This window comes from Abramis brama, assembly GCF_963993115.1.
Source record: "Abramis brama genome assembly, chromosome: 9".
NCBI lineage: Eukaryota > Metazoa > Chordata > Actinopteri > Cypriniformes > Leuciscidae > Abramis > Abramis brama.
This window is the reverse complement of record NC_139971.1, coordinates 18,724,055-18,745,244: the sequence shown is the minus strand read 5'-3', so window position 1 is coordinate 18,745,244 and position 21,190 is coordinate 18,724,055.

Here is a 21,190-nt window from a genome sequence, read left to right as displayed (position 1 = left end):
TTTCCCGCAATCGGTTCTATGGGCTGCCATAGACTCCCAGAGCGGAAGAATAATAATAATAAATATAGCTGCAAGCAGCAATTACCGGGGCCAAGCAGAATAAGACGACAAGACATGCCAACATGTCTGAAACAATGAGCAATTAAAGACATTTAAAGAGGATTTTAGGCGAAATGGCTGAAAAATCATGTAAAAAGTGATTCAAAATATGATTTAATGGATTGTCACTTTTGACCAAAAGGTGGCGCTGTTACGAAATTGATGTGGTGTGGTCAGAGTAAGGAGACAGTGACACATACAAAGTTTTGTGTCAATATGTCGAGGCATTGCAGATATAAAGCCTGAATAGTCATTTTGGCATCATGCCTCAACTTTGCTGCTGTGCTATACGAAAACGGTTTCATCAATCGACACGAAATCCATAACTTTTTGTCGGCACAGTCTGGAGATGATACGATTCGATTTTGGTGAAAATCGGACAAACGGTCTAGGAGGAGTTCGAAAAAGTAGGTTTTGAATGAAAATCAAGATGGCGGACAGGAAGTTTGGCCAAATAAGGAAAACTTGGTATCTATGTTCTCGGCTTGACCCAAGGAATCTATTAAGACCCGTGGCATTTCAATAGCCAGATTTATTCAAAAGTTATTAGCCTTTTTGGAAATTTTGTTATAACTTTTGACCACTAGGTGGCGCTGTCTTGAAATATTTTGGTTGCCTTCAGGGGATGGTGCTGATGACACAATCTGAGTTTCGTAATATTACACCAATGCATTTGTTTAGTATAGCATTTTATTTCACAAAACTGTATTGAAGTCAATGGGAATTTCATATTTTGTTCAATTATAGCGCCACCAAGAGGCTCAGTCCCACAATTTTTTTTACGTGTCCTCAGAGTGAGCCCATACATATGTGTGTCAATTTTGGTGAAAATATCTCAATTCGCTTCGGAGTTATAGACATTTATATGAAAAAACACGAAAAAAATGACTGACACATGACTTTGATTGGAAATTAGTACCCCTAAACATCAATATTTTCACATTTGGGCATTGGCGTATAGCTATCGACCTATGTTTCCAAACTTCTGACGGTGGTTTCGTCTCGATCGGACTAGCGGTTTCAAAGATATAGCCAAATGTTTTTTAAGCGCTAAATCACAACGCTACACAAACCGTAAGGCGAAACCTAGCATGTTTGGTATCGTAGGACTCGGCAACGATTCAGGAGTCTAAAAAGATGAGTTTCGTGAAAATAAGTCGACCACACCCAAAGTTATAAGCATTTGAAAAAAAAAATTCACCACTAGGTGGCGCTGTTTCGAAACTTCTCAGGCTCATTCAGGGCATTGTGCTGATGACCCATACCACATTTCGTAACAATCCGTTCATGCGTTCATAAAATACAGAATTTTAGCACAAAATTCAAAATGGCCGACAGCCAAAATGACCGATATGGTCAAATTGGATATCAGTCGACTCGGCATGTTGCCCTGAATCTAACGAGACCAATTGTATGATTTTTGGACAAACTGTTCAGAAGTTATAAGCAAAAATAGCCATTTTTCATATCTCCGGACCAGTAGGTGGCGCTGCGCCGAAACACAGCATGTAGCCTCAGGTCATGCTTGTGAGTACAAGTACCAAGTTTGGTCTGAATACGATAAACCGTTGCGGAGATACGGCCTTACGACTGTTTTTGCTAGCGCTACGTAAAATGTATTTGTGCGTTTATTGAAAACGGTTTGACGAATCCATTTGAATTCCATAACTTTTTGTCAGCACTACCTGAAGATGATCTGGTTCAATTTTCGTGCAAATCGGACAAACCGTCTAGGACGAGTTCGAAAAAGTAGCTTTTTTTGAAAATTCAAGATGGCGGCCATATTTTTATGACGGCAAATGACGTCATAGGGTGCAATCGAATCGCCATGAGCTCAGGAATCAGAGGAAAAAAGAATTTCGCTGATTGGCCTTACGGTTCAAAAGTTATTAGCAAAATAAAAGTGAAACTTTGGACAGGTGGTGGCGCTAGAGGGAATGACTTAGAAACACCAAAATTGGTGTATTTAATGTTGAGACGGTCCTCTATCAGAATGTCAAACCAAAACAACTTTCCCGCAATCGGTTCTATGGGCTGCCATAGACTCCCATGGCGGAAGAATAATAATAATAATAAATATAGCTGCAAGCAGCAATTACCGGGGCCAAGCAGAATCAGACGACAAGACATGCCGACAAGTCTGAAAGTGTCAGACCAACTGCAACAATGAGCAATTAAAGACATTTAAAGAGGATTTTAGACGAAATGGCTGAAAAATCATATAAAAAGTCATTTAAAATATGATTTAATGGATTATCACTTTCGACCAATAGGTGGCGCAGTTACAAAAGTGATGTGATGTGGTCAGAGTGAAGTGACAATGTCACATACAAAGTTTGGTGTCAATATGTCAAGGCATTGCAGAGATAAAGCCTGAATAGTGCTTTTAGCATCATGCCTCAACTTTGCTGCTACGCTATACGAAAATGGTTTCGTCTATCGACACGAAATCCATAACTTTTAGTCGGCACAGTCTGGAGATGATACGATTCGATTTTGGTGAAAATCGGACAAACGGTCTAGGAGGAGTTCGAAAAAGTAGGTTTTGAATGAAAATCAAGATGGCGGACAGGAAGTTTGGCCAAATAAGGAAAACTTGGTATCTATGTTCTCGGCTTGACCCAAGGAATCTATTAAGACCCGTGGCATTTCAATAGCCAGATTTATTCAAAAGTTATTAGCCTTTTTGGAAATTTTGTTATAACTTTTGACCACTAGGTGGCGCTGTCTTGAAATATTTTGGTTGCCTTCAGGGGATGGTGCTGATGACACAATCTGAGTTTCGTAATATTACACCAATGCATTTGTTTAGTATAGCATTTTATTTCACAAAACTGTATTGAAGTCAATGGGAATTTCATATTTTGTTCAATTATAGCGCCACCAAGAGGCTCAGTCCCACAATTTTTTTTACGTGTCCTCAGAGTGAGCCCATACATATGTGTGTCAATTTTGGTGAAAATATCTCAATTCGCTTCGGAGTTATAGACATTTATATGAAAAAACACGAAAAAAATGACTGACACATGACTTTGATTGGAAATTAGTACCCCTAAACATAAATATTTTCGCATTTGGGCATTGGCGTATAGCTATCGACCTATGTTTCCAAACTTCTGACGGTGGTTTCGTCTCGATCGGACTAGCGGTTTCAAAGATATAGCCAAATGTTTTTTAAGCGCTAAATCACAACGCTACACAAACCGTAAGGCGAAACCTAGCATGTTTGGTATCGTAGGACTCGGCAACGATTCAGGAGTCTAAAAAGATGAGTTTCGTGAAAATAAGTCGACCACACCCAAAGTTATAAGCATTTGAAAAAAAAAATTCACCACTAGGTGGCGCTGTTTCGAAACTTCTCAGGCTCATTCAGGGCATTGTGCTGATGACCCATACCACATTTCGTAACAATCCGTTCATGCGTTCATAAAATACAGAATTTTAGCACAAAATTCAAAATGGCCGACAGCCAAAATGACCGATATGGTCAAATTGGATATCAGTCGACTCGGCATGTTGCCCTGAATCTAACGAGACCAATTGTATGATTTTTGGACAAACTGTTCAGAAGTTATAAGCAAAAATAGCCATTTTTCATATCTCCGGACCAGTAGGTGGCGCTGCGCCGAAACACAGCATGTAGCCTCAGGTCATGCTTGTGAGTACAAGTACCAAGTTTGGTCTGAATACGATAAACCGTTGCGGAGATACGGCCTTACGACTGTTTTTGCTAGCGCTACGTAAAATGTATTCGTGCGTTTATCGAAAACGGTTTGACGAATCCATTTGAATTCCATAACTTTTTGTCAGCATGGTCTGTAGATGATCTGGTTCAATTTTCGTGCAAATCGGACAAACCGTCTAGGACGAGTTCGAAAAAGTAGCTTTTTTTGAAAATTCAAGATGGCGGCCATATTTTTATGACGGCAAATGACGTCATAGGGTGCAATCGAATCGCCATGAGCTCAGGAATCAGAGGAAAAAAGAATTTCGCTGATTGGCCTTACGGTTCAAAAGTTATTAGCAAAATAAAAGTGAAACTTTGGACAGGTGGTGGCGCTAGAGGGAATGACTTAGAAACACCAAAATTGGTGTATTTAATGTTGAGACGGTCCTCTATCAGAATGTCAAACCAAAACAACTTTCCCGCAATCGGTTCTATGGGCTGCCATAGACTCCCATGGCGGAAGAATAATAATAATAAATATAGCTGCAAGCAGCAATTACCGGGGCCAAGCAGAATAAGACGACAAGACATGCCAACATGTCTGAAAGTGTCAGACCAACTGCAACAATGAGCAATTAAAGACATTTAAAGAGGATTTTAGGCGAAATGGCTGAAAAATCATGTAAAAAGTGATTCAAAATATGATTTAATGGATTGTCACTTTTGACCAAAAGGTGGCGCTGTTACGAAATTGATGTGGTGTGGTCAGAGTAAGGAGACAGTGACACATACAAAGTTTTGTGTCAATATGTCGAGGCATTGCAGATATAAAGCCTGAATAGTCATTTTGGCATCATGCCTCAACTTTGCTGCTGTGCTATACGAAAACGGTTTCATCAATCGACACGAAATCCATAACTTTTTGTCGGCACAGTCTGGAGATGATACGATTCGATTTTGGTGAAAATCGGACAAACGGTCTAGGAGGAGTTCGAAAAAGTAGGTTTTGAATGAAAATCAAGATGGCGGACAGGAAGTTTGGCCAAATAAGGAAAACTTGGTATCTATGTTCTCGGCTTGACCCAAGGAATCTATTAAGACCAGTGGCATTTCAATAGCCAGATGTATTCAAAAGTTATTAGCCTTTTTGGAAATTTTATTATAACTTTTGACCACTAGGTGGCGCTGTCTTGAAATATTTTGGTTGCCTTCAGGGGATGGTGCTGATGACACAATCTGAGTTTCGTAATATTACACCAATGCATTTGTTTAGTATAGCATTTTATTTCACAAAACTGTATTGAAGTCAATGGGAATTTCATATTTTGTTCAATTATAGCGCCACCAAGAGGCTCAGTCCCACAATTTTTTTTACGTGTCCTCAGAGTGAGCCCATACATATGTGTGTCAATTTTGGTGAAAATATCTCAATTCGCTTCGGAGTTATAGACATTTATATGAAAAAACACGAAAAAAATGACTGACACATGACTTTGATTGGAAATTAGTACCCCTAAACATCAATATTTTCGCATTTGGGCATTGGCGTATAGCTATCGACCTATGTTTCCAAACTTCTGACGGTGGTTTCGTCTCGATCGGACTAGCGGTTTCAAAGATATAGCCAAATGTTTTTTAAGCGCTAAATCACAACGCTACACAAACCGTAAGGCGAAACCTAGCATGTTTGGTATCGTAGGACTCGGCAACGATTCAGGAGTCTACAAAGATGAGTTTCGTGAAAATAAGTCGACCACACCCAAAGTTATAAGCATTTGAAAAAAAAAATTCACCACTAGGTGGCGCTGTTTCGAAACTTCTCAGGCTCATTCAGGGCATCGTGCTGATGACCCATACCACGTTTCGTAACAATCCGTTCATGCGTTCATAAAATACAGAATTTTAGCACAAAATTCAAAATGGCCGACAGCCAAAATGACCGATATGGCAAAATTGGATATCAGTCGACTCGGCATGTTGCTCTGAATCTAACGAGACCAATTGTATGATTTTTGGACAAACTGTTCAGAAGTTATAAGCAAAAATAGCCATTTTTCATATCTCCGGACCAGTAGGTGGCGCTGCGCCGAAACACAGCATGTAGCCTCAGGTCATGCTTGTGAGTACAAGTACCAAGTTTGGTCTGAATACGATAAACCGTTGCGGAGATACGGCCTTACGACTGTTTTTGCTAGCGCTACGTAAAATGTATTCGTGCGTTTATCGAAAACGGTTTGACGAATCCATTTGAATTCCATAACTTTTTGTCAGCACTACCTGAAGATGATCTGGTTCAATTTTCGTGCAAATCGGACAAACCGTCTAGGACGAGTTCGAAAAAGTAGCTTTTTTTGAAAATTCAAGATGGTGGCCATATTTGTATGACGGCAAATGACGTCATAGGGTGCAATCGAATCGCCATGAGCTCAGGAATCAGAGGAAAAAAGAATTTCGCTGATTGGCCTTACGGTTCAAAAGTTATTAGCAAAATAAAAGTGAAACTTTGGACAGGTGGTGGCGCTAGAGGGAATGACTTAGAAACACCAAAATTGGTGTATTTAATGTTGAGACGGTCCTCTATCAGAATGTCAAACCAAAACAACTTTCCCGCAATCGGTTCTATGGGCTGCCATAGACTCCCATGGCGGAAGAAGAAGAAGAAGAAGAAGAAGAAGAAGAATAATAATAAGAACGGGAACAGATACAATAGGTGCCTCCGCACCTTCGGTGCTTGGCCCCTAAATATAGCTGCAAGCAGCAATTACCGGGGCCAAGCAGAATAAGACGACAAGACATGCCAACATGTCTGAAAGTGTCAGACCAACTGCAACAATGAGCAATTAAAGACATTTAAAGAGGATTTTAGGCGAAATGGCTGAAAAATCATGTAAAAAGTGATTCAAAATATGATTTAATGGATTGTCACTTTTGACCAAAAGGTGGCGCTGTTACGAAATTGATGTGGTGTGGTCAGAGTAAGGAGACAGTGACACATACAAAGTTTTGTGTCAATATGTCGAGGCATTGCAGATATAAAGCCTGAATAGTCATTTTGGCATCATGCCTCAACTTTGCTGCTGTGCTATACGAAAACGGTTTCATCAATCGACACGAAATCCATAACTTTTTGTCGGCACAGTCTGGAGATGATACGATTCGATTTTGGTGAAAATCGGACAAACGGTCTAGGAGGAGTTCGAAAAAGTAGGTTTTGAATGAAAATCAAGATGGCGGACAGGAAGTTTGGCCAAATAAGGAAAACTTGGTATCTATGTTCTCGGCTTGACCCAAGGAATCTATTAAGACCCGTGGCATTTCAATAGCCAGATTTATTCAAAAGTTATTAGCCTTTTTGGAAATTTTGTTATAACTTTTGACCACTAGGTGGCGCTGTCTTGAAATATTTTGGTTGCCTTCAGGGGATGGTGCTGATGACACAATCTGAGTTTCGTAATATTACACCAATGCATTTGTTTAGTATAGCATTTTATTTCACAAAACTGTATTGAAGTCAATGGGAATTTCATATTTTGTTCAATTATAGCGCCACCAAGAGGCTCAGTCCCACAATTTTTTTTACGTGTCCTCAGAGTGAGCCCATACATATGTGTGTCAATTTTGGTGAAAATATCTCAATTCGCTTCGGAGTTATAGACATTTATATGAAAAAACATGAAAAAAATGACTGACACATGACTTTGATTGGAAATTAGTACCCCTAAACATCAATATTTTCGCATTTGGGCATTGGCGTATAGCTATCGACCTATGTTTCCAAACTTCTGACGGTGGTTTCGTCTCGATCGGACTAGCGGTTTCAAAGATATAGCCAAATGTTTTTTAAGCGCTAAATCACAACGCTACACAAACCGTAAGGCGAAACCTAGCATGTTTGGTATCGTAGGACTCGGCAAGGTTTCAGGAGACTAACTAGATGAGTCTCGTGAAAATAAGTCGACCACACCCAAAGTTATAAGCGTTTGAAAAAAAAAAATCACCACTAGGTGGCGCTGTTTCGAAACTTCTCACGCTCCTTCAGGACATTGTGCTGATGACCCATACCAAGTTTCATAACAATCCGTTCATGCGTTCTTAAAATACAGCATTTTAGCACAAAATTCAAAATGGCCGACAGTCAAAATGGCCGATATGGTAAAATTGGATATCAGTCAACTCGGCATGCCGCCCTGAATCTAACGAGACCAATTTTATGATTTTTGGACAAACCATTCAGAAGTTATAAGCAAAAATAGCCATTTTTCATATCTCCGGACCAGTAGGTGGCGCTGCGCCGAAACGCAGCATGTTGCCTCAGGTCATGCTTGTGAGTACATGTACCAAGTTTGGTCTGAATACGATAAACCGTTGCGGAGATACAGCCTTACAACTGTTTTTCCTAGCGCTACGTAAAATTTGTTTGTGCGTTTATTGAAAATGGTTAAGCGAATCAACTTGAATTCCATAACTTTTGGTCAGCACGGCCTGAAGATGATCTGGTTCAATTTTCATGCAAATCGGACAAACCGTCTAGGACGAGTTCGAAAAAGTAGGTTTTTCGAAAACTTCAAAATGGCAGCCATATTTTTATGACGGAAAATTACTTCATAGGGTGCAATCGAATCGTCATGAGCTCAGGAATAAGAGTAAAAAAGGATTTTACTGATTGGCCTTACGGTTCAAAAGTTATTAGCAAAATGAAAGTGAAATTTTGGACAGGTGGTGGCGCTAGAGGGAATGACTTAGAAACACCAAAATTGGTGTATTTAATGTTGGCACTGTCCTCTATCAGAATGTCAAATCAAAACAACTTTCCCGCAATCGGCTCTATGGGCTGCCATAGACGCCAAGTCGGAAGAAAAAGAAGAATAAATATAGCTGCAAGCAGCAATTACCGGGGCCAAGCACAATCAGATGACAAGACATGCCAACATTGCTGAAAGTGTCAGACCAATGAGCAATTAAAGACATTAAAGAGGATTTTAGGCAAAATGCCTGAAAAATCATAGAAACAGTGAAGAAAAATATGATTTAATGGACTATCACTTTCGACCAATAGGTGGCGCAGTTACAAAACTGATGTGATGTGGTCAGAGTGAAGTGACAATGACACATACAAAGTTTGGTGTCAATATGTCAAGGCATTGCAGAGATAAAGCCTGAATAGTCATTTTGGCATCATGCCTCAGCTTTGCTGCTGTGCTATACGAAAACGGTTTCATCAATCGACACGAAATCCATAACTTTTTGTCGGCACAGTCTGGAGATGATACGATTCGATTTTGGTGAAAATCGGACAAACGGTCTAGGAGGAGTTCGAAAAAGTAGGTTTTGAATGAAAATCAAGATGGCGGACAGGAAGTTTGGCCAAATAAGGAAAACTTGGTATCTATGTTCTCGGCTTGACCCAAGGAATCTATTAAGACCCGTGCCATTTCAATAGCCAGATTTATTCAAAAGTTATTAGCCTTTTTGGAAATTTTGTTATAACTTTTGACCACTAGGTGGCGCTGTCTTGAAATATTTTGGTTGCCTTCAGGGGATGGTGCTGATGACACAATCTGAGTTTCGTAATATTACACCAATGCATTTGTTTAGTATAGCATTTTATTTCACAAAACTGTATTGAAGTCAATGGGAATTTCATATTTTGTTCAATTATAGCGCCACCAAGAGGCTCAGTCCCACAATTTTTTTTACGTGTCCTCAGAGTGAGCCCATACATATGTGTGTCAATTTTGGTGAAAATATCTCAATTCGCTTCGGAGTTATAGACATTTATATGAAAAAACACGAAAAAAATGACTGACACATGACTTTGATTGGAAATTAGTACCCCTAAACATCAATATTTTCGCATTTGGGCATTGGCGTATAGCTATCGACCTATGTTTCCAAACTTCTGACGGTGGTTTCGTCTCGATCGGACTAGCGGTTTCAAAGATATAGCCAAATGTTTTTTAAGCACTAAATCACAACGCTACACAAACCGTAAGGCGAAACCTAGCATGTTTGGTATCGTAGGACTCGGCAACGATTCAGGAGTCTAAAAAGATGAGTTTCGTGAAAATAAGTCGACCACACCCAAAGTTATAAGCATTTGAAAAAAAAAATTCACCACTAGGTGGCGCTGTTTCGAAACTTCTCAGGCTCATTCAGGGCATTGTGCTGATGACCCATACCACGTTTCGTAACAATCCGTTCATGCGTTCATAAAATACAGAATTTTAGCACAAAATTCAAAATGGCCGACAGCCAAAATGACCGATATGGTCAAATTGGATATCAGTCGACTCGGCATGTTGCCCTGAATCTAACGAGACCAATTTTATGATTTTTGGACAAACTGTTCAGAAGTTATAAGCAAAAATAGCCATTTTTCATATCTCCGGACCAGTAGGTGGCGCTGCGCCGAAACACAGCATGTAGCCTCAGGTCATGCTTGTGAGTACAAGTACCAAGTTTGGTCTGAATACGATAAACCGTTGCGGAGATACGGCCTTACGACTGTTTTTGCTAGCGCTACGTAAAATGTATTTGTGCGTTTATCGAAAACGGTTTGACGAATCCATTTGAATTCCATAACTTTTTGTCAGCACTACCTGAAGATGATCTGGTTCAATTTTCGTGCAAATCGGACAAACCGTCTAGGACGAGTTCGAAAAAGTAGCTTTTTTTGAAAATTCAAGATGGCGGCCATATTTTTATGACGGAAAATGACGTCATAGGGTGCAATCGAATCGCCATGAGCTCAGGAATCAGAGGAAAAAATAATTTTGTTGATTGGCCTTACGGTTCAAAAGTTATTAGCAAAGTAAAAGTGAAACTTTGGACAGGTGGTGGCGCTAGAGGGAATGACTTAAAAACACCAAAATTGGTGTATTTAATGTTGGGACTGTCCTCTATCAGAATGTCAAACCAAAACAACTTTCCCGCAATCGGTTCTATGGGCTGCCATAGACTCCCAGAGCGGAAGAATAATAATAATAATAAATATAGCTGCAAGCAGCAATTATCGGGGCCAAGCGCAAGCAGACGACAGGATATGCCAACATGGCTGAAGGTGTCAGACCAACTGCAACAATGAGCAATTAAATACATTTAAAGAGGATTTTAGGCGAAATGGCTGAAAAATCATATAAAAAGTCATTCGAAATATGATTTAATGGATTATCACTTTCGACCAATCTGTGGCGCAGTTACAAAACTGATGTGATGTGGTCAGAGTGAAGTGACAATGACACATACAAAGTTTGGTGTCAATATGTCAAGGCATTGCAGAGATAAAGCCTGAATAGTGCTTTTAGCATCATGCCTCAACTTTGCTGCTACGCTATACGAAAACGGTTTCGTCTATAGACACGAAATCCATAACTTTTAGTCAGCACAGTCTGGAGATGATACGATTCGATTTTGGTGAAAATCGGACAAACGGTCTAGGAGGAGTTCGAAAAAGTAGGTTTTGACTGAAAATCAAGATGGCGGACAGGAAGCTAGGCCAAATAAGGAAACCTTGGTATCTATGTTCTCGTCTTGACCCAAGGAATCTATTAAGACCAGTTGCATTACAATAGGCCAACTTATTCAAAAGTTATTAGCAGTTTTGTAAATTTTGTTATAACTTTTGACCACTAGGTGGCACTGTCTCGAAATATTTTGGGTACCTTCAGGGGATGGTGCTGATGGCACATTTTGAGTTTCGTAATATTACACCAATGCATTTGTTAAGTATAGCATTTTATTTCACAAAACTGCATTGAAGTCAATGGGAATTTCATGTTTTGTTCTATTATAGCGCCACCAAGAGGCTGAGTCCCACCATCTTTTTTACATGTCCTCAGAGTGAGCTCATACATATGTGTGTCGATTTTGGTGAAAATATCTCAATTCGCTTCGGAGTTATAGACATTTATATGAAAAAACATGTAAAAAATGACTGACACATGACTTTGTTTGGAATTTACTACCCCTAAACATCAATATTTTCGCATTTGGGCATTGGCGTATAGCTATCGACCTATGTTTCCAAACTTCTGACGGTGGTTTCATCTCGATCGGACTAGCGGTTTCAAAGATATAGCCAAATGTTTTTTAAGCGCTAAATCACAACGCTACACAAACCGTAAGGCGAAACCTAGCATGTTTGGTATCATAGGACTCGGCAACGATTCAGGAGTCTAAAAAGATGAGTTTCGTGAAAATAAGTCGACCACACCCAAAGTTATAAGCATTTGAAAAAAAAAATTCACCACTAGGTGGCGCTGTTTCGAAACTTCTCAGGCTCATTCAGGGCATTGTGCTGATGACCCATACCACATTTCGTAACAATCCGTTCATGCGTTCATAAAATACAGAATTTTAGCACAAAATTCAAAATGGCCGACAGCCAAAATGACCGATATGGTCAAATTGGATATCAGTCGACTCGGCATGTTGCCCTGAATCTAACGAGACCAATTGTATGATTTTTGGACAAACTGTTCAGAAGTTATAAGCAAAAATAGCCATTTTTCATATCTCCGGACCAGTAGGTGGCGCTGCGCCGAAACACAGCATGTAGCCTCAGGTCATGCTTGTGAGTACAAGTACCAAGTTTGGTCTGAATACGATAAACCGTTGCGGAGATACGGCCTTACGACTGTTTTTGCTAGCGCTGCGTAAAATGTATTTGTGCGTTTATTGAAAACGGTTTGACGAATCCATTTGAATTCCATAACTTTTTGTCAGCACTACCTGAAGATGATCTGGTTCAATTTTCGTGCAAATCGGACAAACCGTCTAGGACGAGTTCGAAAAAGTAGCTTTTTTTGAAAATTCAAGATGGCGGCCATATTTTTATGACGGCAAATGACGTCATAGGGTGCAATCGAATCGCCATGAGCTCAGGAATCAGAGGAAAAAAGAATTTCGCTGATTGGCCTTACGGTTCAAAAGTTATTAGCAAAATAAAAGTGAAACTTTGGACAGGTGGTGGCGCTAGAGGGAATGACTTAGAAACACCAAAATTGGTGTATTTAATGTTGAGACGGTCCTCTATCAGAATGTCAAACCAAAACAACTTTCCCGCAATCGGTTCTATGGGCTGCCATAGACTCCCATGGCGGAAGAATAATAATAATAATAATAATAATAATAATAATAATAATAATAAGAAACGGAACAGATACAATAGGTGCCTCCGCACCTTCGGTGCTTGGCCCCTAAATATAGCTGCAAGCAGCAATTACCGGGGCCAAGCAGAATAAGACGACAAGACATGCCAAAATGTCTGAAAGTGTCAGACCAACTGCAACAATGAGCAATTAAAGACATTTAAAGAGGATTTTAGGCGAAATGGCTGAAAAATCATGTAAAAAGTGATTCAAAATATGATTTAATGGATTGTCACTTTTGACCAAAAGGTGGCGCTGTTACGAAATTGATGTGGTGTGGTCAGAGTAAGTAGACAGTGACACATACAAAGTTTTGTGTCAATATGTCGAGGCATTGCAGATATAAAGCCTGAATAGTCATTTTGGCATCATGCCTCAACTTTGCTGCTGTGCTATACGAAAACGGTTTCATCAATCGACACGAAATCCATAACTTTTTGTCGGCACAGTCTGGAGATGATACGATTCAATTTTGGTGAAAATCGGACAAACGGTCTAGGAGGAGTTCGAAAAAGTAGGTTTTGAATGAAAATCAAGATGGCGGACAGGAAGTTTGGCCAAATAAGGAAAACTTGGTATCTATGTTCTCGGCTTGACCCAAGGAATCTATTAAGAACCGTGGAATTTCAATAGCCAGATTTATTCAAAAGTTATTAGCCTTTTTGGAAATTTTGTTATAACTTTTGACCACTAGGTGGCGCTGTCTTGAAATATTTTGGTTGCCTTCAGGGGATGGTGCTGATGACACAATCTGAGTTTCGTAATATTACACCAATGCATTTGTTTAGTATAGCATTTTATTTCACAAAACTGTATTGAAGTCAATGGGAATTTCATATTTTGTTCAATTATAGCGCCACCAAGAGGCTCAGTCCCACAATTTTTTTTACGTGTCCTCAGAGTGAGCCCATACATATGTGTGTCAATTTTGGTGAAAATATCTCAATTCGCTTCGGAGTTATAGACATTTATATGAAAAAACACGAAAAAAATGACTGACACATGACTTTGATTGGAAATTAGTACCCCTAAACATCAATATTTTCGCATTTGGGCATTGGCGTATAGCTATCGACCTATGTTTCCAAACTTCGGACGGTGGTTTCGTCTCGATCGGACTAGCGGTTTCAAAGATATAGCCAAATGTTTTTTAAGCGCTAAATCACAACGCTACACAAACCGTAAGGCGAAACCTAGCATGTTTGGTATCGTAGGACTCGGCAACGATTCAGGAGTCTAAAAAGATGAGTTTCGTGAAAATAAGTCGACCACACCCAAAGTTATAAGCATTTGAAAAAAAAAATTCACCACTAGGTGGCGCTGTTTCGAAACTTCTCAGGCTCATTCAGGGCATCGTGCTGATGACCCATACCACGTTTCGTAACAATCCGTTCATGCGTTCATAAAATACAGAATTTTAGCACAAAATTCAAAATGGCCGACAGCCAAAATGACCGATATGGTCAAATTGGATATCAGTCGACTCGGCATGTTGCCCTGAATCTAACGAGACCAATTGTATGATTTTTGGACAAACTGTTCAGAAGTTATAAGCAAAAATAGCCATTTTTCATATCTCCGGACCAGTAGGTGGCGCTGCGCCGAAACACAGCATGTAGCCTCAGGTCATGCTTGTGAGTACAAGTACCAAGTTTGGTCTGAATACGATAAACCGTTGCGGAGATACGGCCTTACGACTGTTTTTGCTAGCGCTACGTAAAATGTATTTGTGCGTTTATTGAAAACGGTTTGACGAATCCATTTGAATTCCATAACTTTTTGTCAGCACTACCTGAAGATGATCTGGTTCAATTTTCGTGCAAATCGGACAAACCGTCTAGGACGAGTTCGAAAAAGTAGCTTTTTTTGAAAATTCAAGATGGCGGCCATATTTTTATGACGGCAAATGACGTCATAGGGTGCAATCGAATCGCCATGAGCTCAGGAATCAGAGGAAAAAAGAATTTCGCTGATTGGCCTTACGGTTCAAAAGTTATTAGCAAAATAAAAGTGAAACTTTGGACAGGTGGTGGCGCTAGAGGGAATGACTTAGAAACACCAAAATTGGTGTATTTAATGTTGAGACGGTCCTCTATCAGAATGTCAAACCAAAACAACTTTCCCGCAATCGGTTCTATGGGCTGCCATAGACTCCCATGGCGGAAGAATAATAATAATAATAATAATAATAATAATAATAATAATAAGAAACGGAACAGATACAATAGGTGCCTCCGCACCTTCGGTGCTTGGCCCCTAATAAATATAGCTGCAAGCAGCCATTACCGGGGCCAAGCAGAATAAGACGACAAGACATGCCAACATGTCTGAAAGTGTCAGACCAACTGCAACAATGAGCAATTAAAGACATTTAAAGAGGATTTTAGGCGAAATGGCTGAAAAATCATGTAAAAAGTGATTCAAAATATGATTTAATGGATTGTCACTTTTGACCAAAAGGTGGCGCTGTTACGAAATTGATGTGGTGTGGTCAGAGTAAGGAGACAGTGACACATACAAAGTTTTGTGTCAATATGTCGAGGCATTGCAGATATAAAGCCTGAATAGTCATTTTGGCATCATGCCTCAACTTTGCTGCTGTGCTATACGAAAACGGTTTCATCAATCGACACGAAATCCATAACTTTTTGTCGGCACAGTCTGGAGATGATACGATTCGATTTTGGTGAAAATCGGACAAACGGTCTAGGAGGAGTTCGAAAAAGTAGGTTTTGAATGAAAATCAAGATGGCGGACAGGAAGTTTGGCCAAATAAGGAAAACTTGGTATCTATGTTCTCGGCTTGACCCAAGGAATCTATTAAGACCCGTGGCATTTCAATAGCCAGATTTATTCAAAAGTTATTAGCCTTTTTGGAAATTTTGTTATAACTTTTGACCACTAGGTGGCGCTGTCTTGAAATATTTTGGTTGCCTTCAGGGGATGGTGCTGATGACACAATCTGAGTTTCGTAATATTACACCAATGCATTTGTTTAGTATAGCATTTTATTTCACAAAACTGTATTGAAGTCAATGGGAATTTCATATTTTGTTCAATTATAGCGCCACCAAGAGGCTCAGTCCCACAATTTTTTTTACGTGTCCTCAGAGTGAGCCCATACATATGTGTGTCAATTTTGGTGAAAATATCTCAATTCGCTTCGGAGTTATAGACATTTATATGAAAAAACACGAAAAAAATGACTGACACATGACTTTGATTGGAAATTAGTACCCCTAAACATCAATATTTTCGCATTTGGGCATTGGCGTATAGCTATCGACCTATGTTTCCAAACTTCTGACGGTGGTTTCGTCTCGATCGGACTAGCGGTTTCAAAGATATAGCCAAATGTTTTTTAAGCGCTAAATCACAACGCTACACAAACCGTAAGGCGAAACCTAGCATGTTTGGTATCGTAGGACTCGGCAACGATTCAGGAGTCTAAAAAGATGAGTTTCGTGAAAATAAGTCGACCACACCCAAAGTTATAAGCATTTGAAAAAAAAAATTCACCACTAGGTGGCGCTGTTTCGAAACTTCTCAGGCTCATTCAGGGCATTGTGCTGATGACCCATACCACATTTCGTAACAATCCGTTCATGCGTTCATAAAATACAGAATTTTAGCACAAAATTCAAAATGGCCGACAGCCAAAATGACCGATATGGTCAAATTGGATATCAGTCGACTCGGCATGTTGCCCTGAATCTAACGAGACCAATTGTATGATTTTTGGACAAACTGTTCAGAAGTTATAAGCAAAAATAGCCATTTTTCATATCTCCGGACCAGTAGGTGGCGCTGCGCCGAAACACAGCATGTAGCCTCAGGTCATGCTTGTGAGTACAAGTACCAAGTTTGGTCTGAATACGATAAACCGTTGCGGAGATACGGCCTTACGACTGTTTTTGCTAGCGCTACGTAAAATGTATTTGTGCGTTTATTGAAAACGGTTTGACGAATCCATTTGAATTCCATAACTTTTTGTCAGCACTACCTGAAGATGATCTGGTTCAATTTTCGTGCAAATCGGACAAACCGTCTAGGACGAGTTCGAAAAAGTAGCTTTTTTTGAAAATTCAAGATGGCGGCCATATTTTTATGACGGCAAATGACGTCATAGGGTGCAATCGAATCGCCATGAGCTCAGGAATCAGAGGAAAAAAGAATTTCGCTGATTGGCCTTACGGTTCAAAAGTTATTAGCAAAATAAAAGTGAAACTTTGGACAGGTGGTGGCGCTAGAGGGAATGACTTAGAAACACCAAAATTGGTGTATTTAATGTTGAGACGGTCCTCTATCAGAATGTCAAACCAAAACAACTTTCCCGCAATCGGTTCTATGGGCTGCCATAGACTCCCATGGCGGAAGAATAATAATAATAAATATAGCTGCAAGCAGCAATTACCGGGGCCAAGCAGAATAAGACGACAAGACATGCCAACATGTCTGAAAGTGTCAGACCAACTGCAACAATGAGCAATTAAAGACATTTAAAGAGGATTTTAGGCGAAATGGCTGAAAAATCATGTAAAAAGTGATTCAAAATATGATTTAATGGATTGTCACTTTTGACCAAAAGGTGGCGCTGTTACGAAATTGATGTGGTGTGGTCAGAGTAAGGAGACAGTGACACATACAAAGTTTTGTGTCAATATGTCGAGGCATTGCAGATATAAAGCCTGAATAGTCATTTTGGCATCATGCCTCAACTTTGCTGCTGTGCTATACGAAAACGGTTTCATCAATCGACACGAAATCCATAACTTTTTGTCGGCACAGTCTGGAGATGATACGATTCGATTTTGGTGAAAATCGGACAAACGGTCTAGGAGGAGTTCGAAAAAGTAGGTTTTGAATGAAAATCAAGATGGCGGACAGGAAGTTTGGCCAAATAAGGAAAACTTGGTATCTATGTTCTCGGCTTGACCCAAGGAATCTATTAAGACCAGTGGCATTTCAATAGCCAGATGTATTCAAAAGTTATTAGCCTTTTTGGAAATTTTGTTATAACTTTTGACCACTAGGTGGCGCTGTCTTGAAATATTTTGGTTGCCTTCAGGGGATGGTGCTGATGACACAATCTGAGTTTCGTAATATTACACCAATGCATTTGTTTAGTATAGCATTTTATTTCACAAAACTGTATTGAAGTCAATGGGAATTTCATATTTTGTTCAATTATAGCGCCACCAAGAGGCTCAGTCCCACAATTTTTTTTACGTGTCCTCAGAGTGAGCCCATACATATGTGTGTCAATTTTGGTGAAAATATCTCAATTCGCTTCGGAGTTATAGACATTTATATGAAAAAACACGAAAAAAATGACTGACACATGACTTTGATTGGAAATTAGTACCCCTAAACATCAATATTTTCGCATTTGGGCATTGGCGTATAGCTATCGACCTATGTTTCCAAACTTCTGACGGTGGTTTCGTCTCGATCGGACTAGCGGTTTCAAAGATATAGCCAAATGTTTTTTAAGCGCTAAATCACAACGCTACACAAACCGTAAGGCGAAACCTAGCATGTTTGGTATCGTAGGACTCGGCAACGATTCAGGAGTCTAAAAAGATGAGTTTCGTGAAAATAAGTCGACCACACCCAAAGTTATAAGCATTTGAAAAAAAAAATTCACCACTAGGTGGCGCTGTTTCGAAACTTCTCAGGCTCATTCAGGGCATCGTGCTGATGACCCATACCACGTTTCGTAACAATCCGTTCATGCGTTCATAAAATACAGAATTTTAGCACAAAATTCAAAATGGCCGACAGCCAAAATGACCGATATGGCAAAATTGGATATCAGTCGACTCGGCATGTTGCCCTGAATCTAACGAGACCAATTGTATGATTTTTGGACAAACTGTTCAGAAGTTATAAGCAAAAATAGCCATTTTTCATATCTCCGGACCAGTAGGTGGCGCTGCGCCGAAACACAGCATGTAGCCTCAGGTCATGCTTGTGAGTACAAGTACCAAGTTTGGTCTGAATACGATAAACCGTTGCGGAGATACGGCCTTACGACTGTTTTTGCTAGCGCTACGTAAAATGTATTCGTGCGTTTATCGAAAACGGTTTGACGAATCCATTTGAATTCCATAACTTTTTGTCAGCACTACCTGAAGATGATCTGGTTCAATTTTCGTGCAAATCGGACAAACCGTCTAGGACGAGTTCGAAAAAGTAGCTTTTTTTGAAAATTCAAGATGGCGGCCATATTTTTATGACGGCAAATGACGTCATAGGGTGCAATCGAATCGCCATGAGCTCAGGAATCAGAGGAAAAAAGAATTTCGCTGATTGGCCTTACGGTTCAAAAGTTATTAGCAAAATAAAAGTGAAACTTTGGACAGGTGGTGGCGCTAGAGGGAATGACTTAGAAACACCAAAATTGGTGTATTTAATGTTGAGACGGTCCTCTATCAGAATGTCAAACCAAAACAACTTTCCCGCAATCGGTTCTATGGGCTGCCATAGACTCCCATGGCGGAAGAATAATAATAATAATAATAATAATAAGAAACGGAACAGATACAATAGGTGCCTCCGCACCTTCGGTGCTTGGCCCCTAATAATAATAAATATAGCTGCAAGCAGCAATTACCGGGGCCAAGCAGAATTAGACGACAAGACATTTCGACATGTCTGAAAGTGTCAGACCAACTGCAACAATGAGCAATTAAAGACGTTTGAAGAGGATTTTAGGCAAAATGCCTGAAAAATCATAGACACAATAATTAAAAATATGATTTAATGGATTATCACTTTTGACCAATAGGTGGCGCAGTTAACAAAACTGATGTGATGTGGTCAGAGTGAAGTGACAATGACACGTACAAAGTTTGGTGTCAATATCTCAAGGCATTGCAGAGATAAAGCCTGAATAATGCTTTTAGCATCATGCCTCAACTTTGCTGCTGCGCTATACGAAAACGGTTTCGTCAATTGACACGAAATCCATAACTTTTAGTCGGCACAGTCTGGAGATGATACAATTCGATTTTGGTGAAAATCGGACAAACGGTGTGGGAGGAGTTCGAAAAAGTAGATTTTGAATGAAAATAGCATTTTATATCACAAAACTGTATTGAAGTCAATGGGAATTTCATGTTTTGTTCTATTATAGCGCCACCAAGAGGCTCAGTCCCACAATTTTTTTTACGTGTCCTCAGAGTGAGCCCATACATATGTGTGTCAATTTTGGTGAAAATATCTCAATTCGCTTCGGAGTTATAGACATTTATATGAAAAAACACGAAAAAAATGACTGACACATGACTTTGATTGGAAATTAGTACCCCTAAACATCAATATTTTCGCATTTGGGCATTGGCGTATAGCTATCGACCTATGTTTCCAAACTTCTGACGGTGGTTTCGTCTCGATCGGACTAGCGGTTTCAAAGATATAGCCAAATGTTTTTTAAGCGCTAAATCACAACGTTACACAAACCGTAAGGCAAAACCTAGCATGTTTGGTATCGTAGGACTCGGCAACGATTCAGGAGTCTAAAAAGATGAGTTTCGTGAAAATATGTCGACCACACCCAAAGTTATAAGCATTTGAAAAAAAAAATTCACCACTAGGTGGCGCTGTTTCGAAACTTCTCAGGCTCATTCAGGGCATTGTGCTGATGACCCATACCACGTTTCGTAACAATCCGTTCATGCGTTCATAAAATACAGAATTTTAGCACAAAATTCAAAATGGCCGACAGCCAAAATGACCGATATAGTCAAATTGGATATCAGTCGACTCGGCATGTTGCCCTGAATCTAACGAGACCAATTGTATGATTTTTGGACAAACTGTTCAGAAGTTATAAGCAAAAATAGCCATTTTTCATATCTCCGGACCAGTAGGTGGCGCTGCGCCGAAACACAGCATGTAGCCTCAGGTCATGCTTGTGAGTACAAGTACCAAGTTTGGTCTGAATACGATAAACCGTTGCGGAGATACGGCCTTACGACTGTTTTTGCTAGCGCTACGTAAAATGTATTTGTGCGTTTATCGAAAACGGTTTGACGAATCCATTTGAATTCCATAACTTTTTGTCAGCACTACCTGAAGATGATCTGGTTCAATTTTCGTGCAAATCGGACAAACCGTCTAGGACGAGTTCGAAAAAGTAGCTTTTTTTGAAAATTCAAGATGGCGGCCATATTTTTATGACGGAAAATGACGTCATAGGGTGCAATCGAATCGCCATGAGCTCAGGAATCAGAGAAAAAAAGAATTTCGCTGATTGGCCTTACGGTTCAAA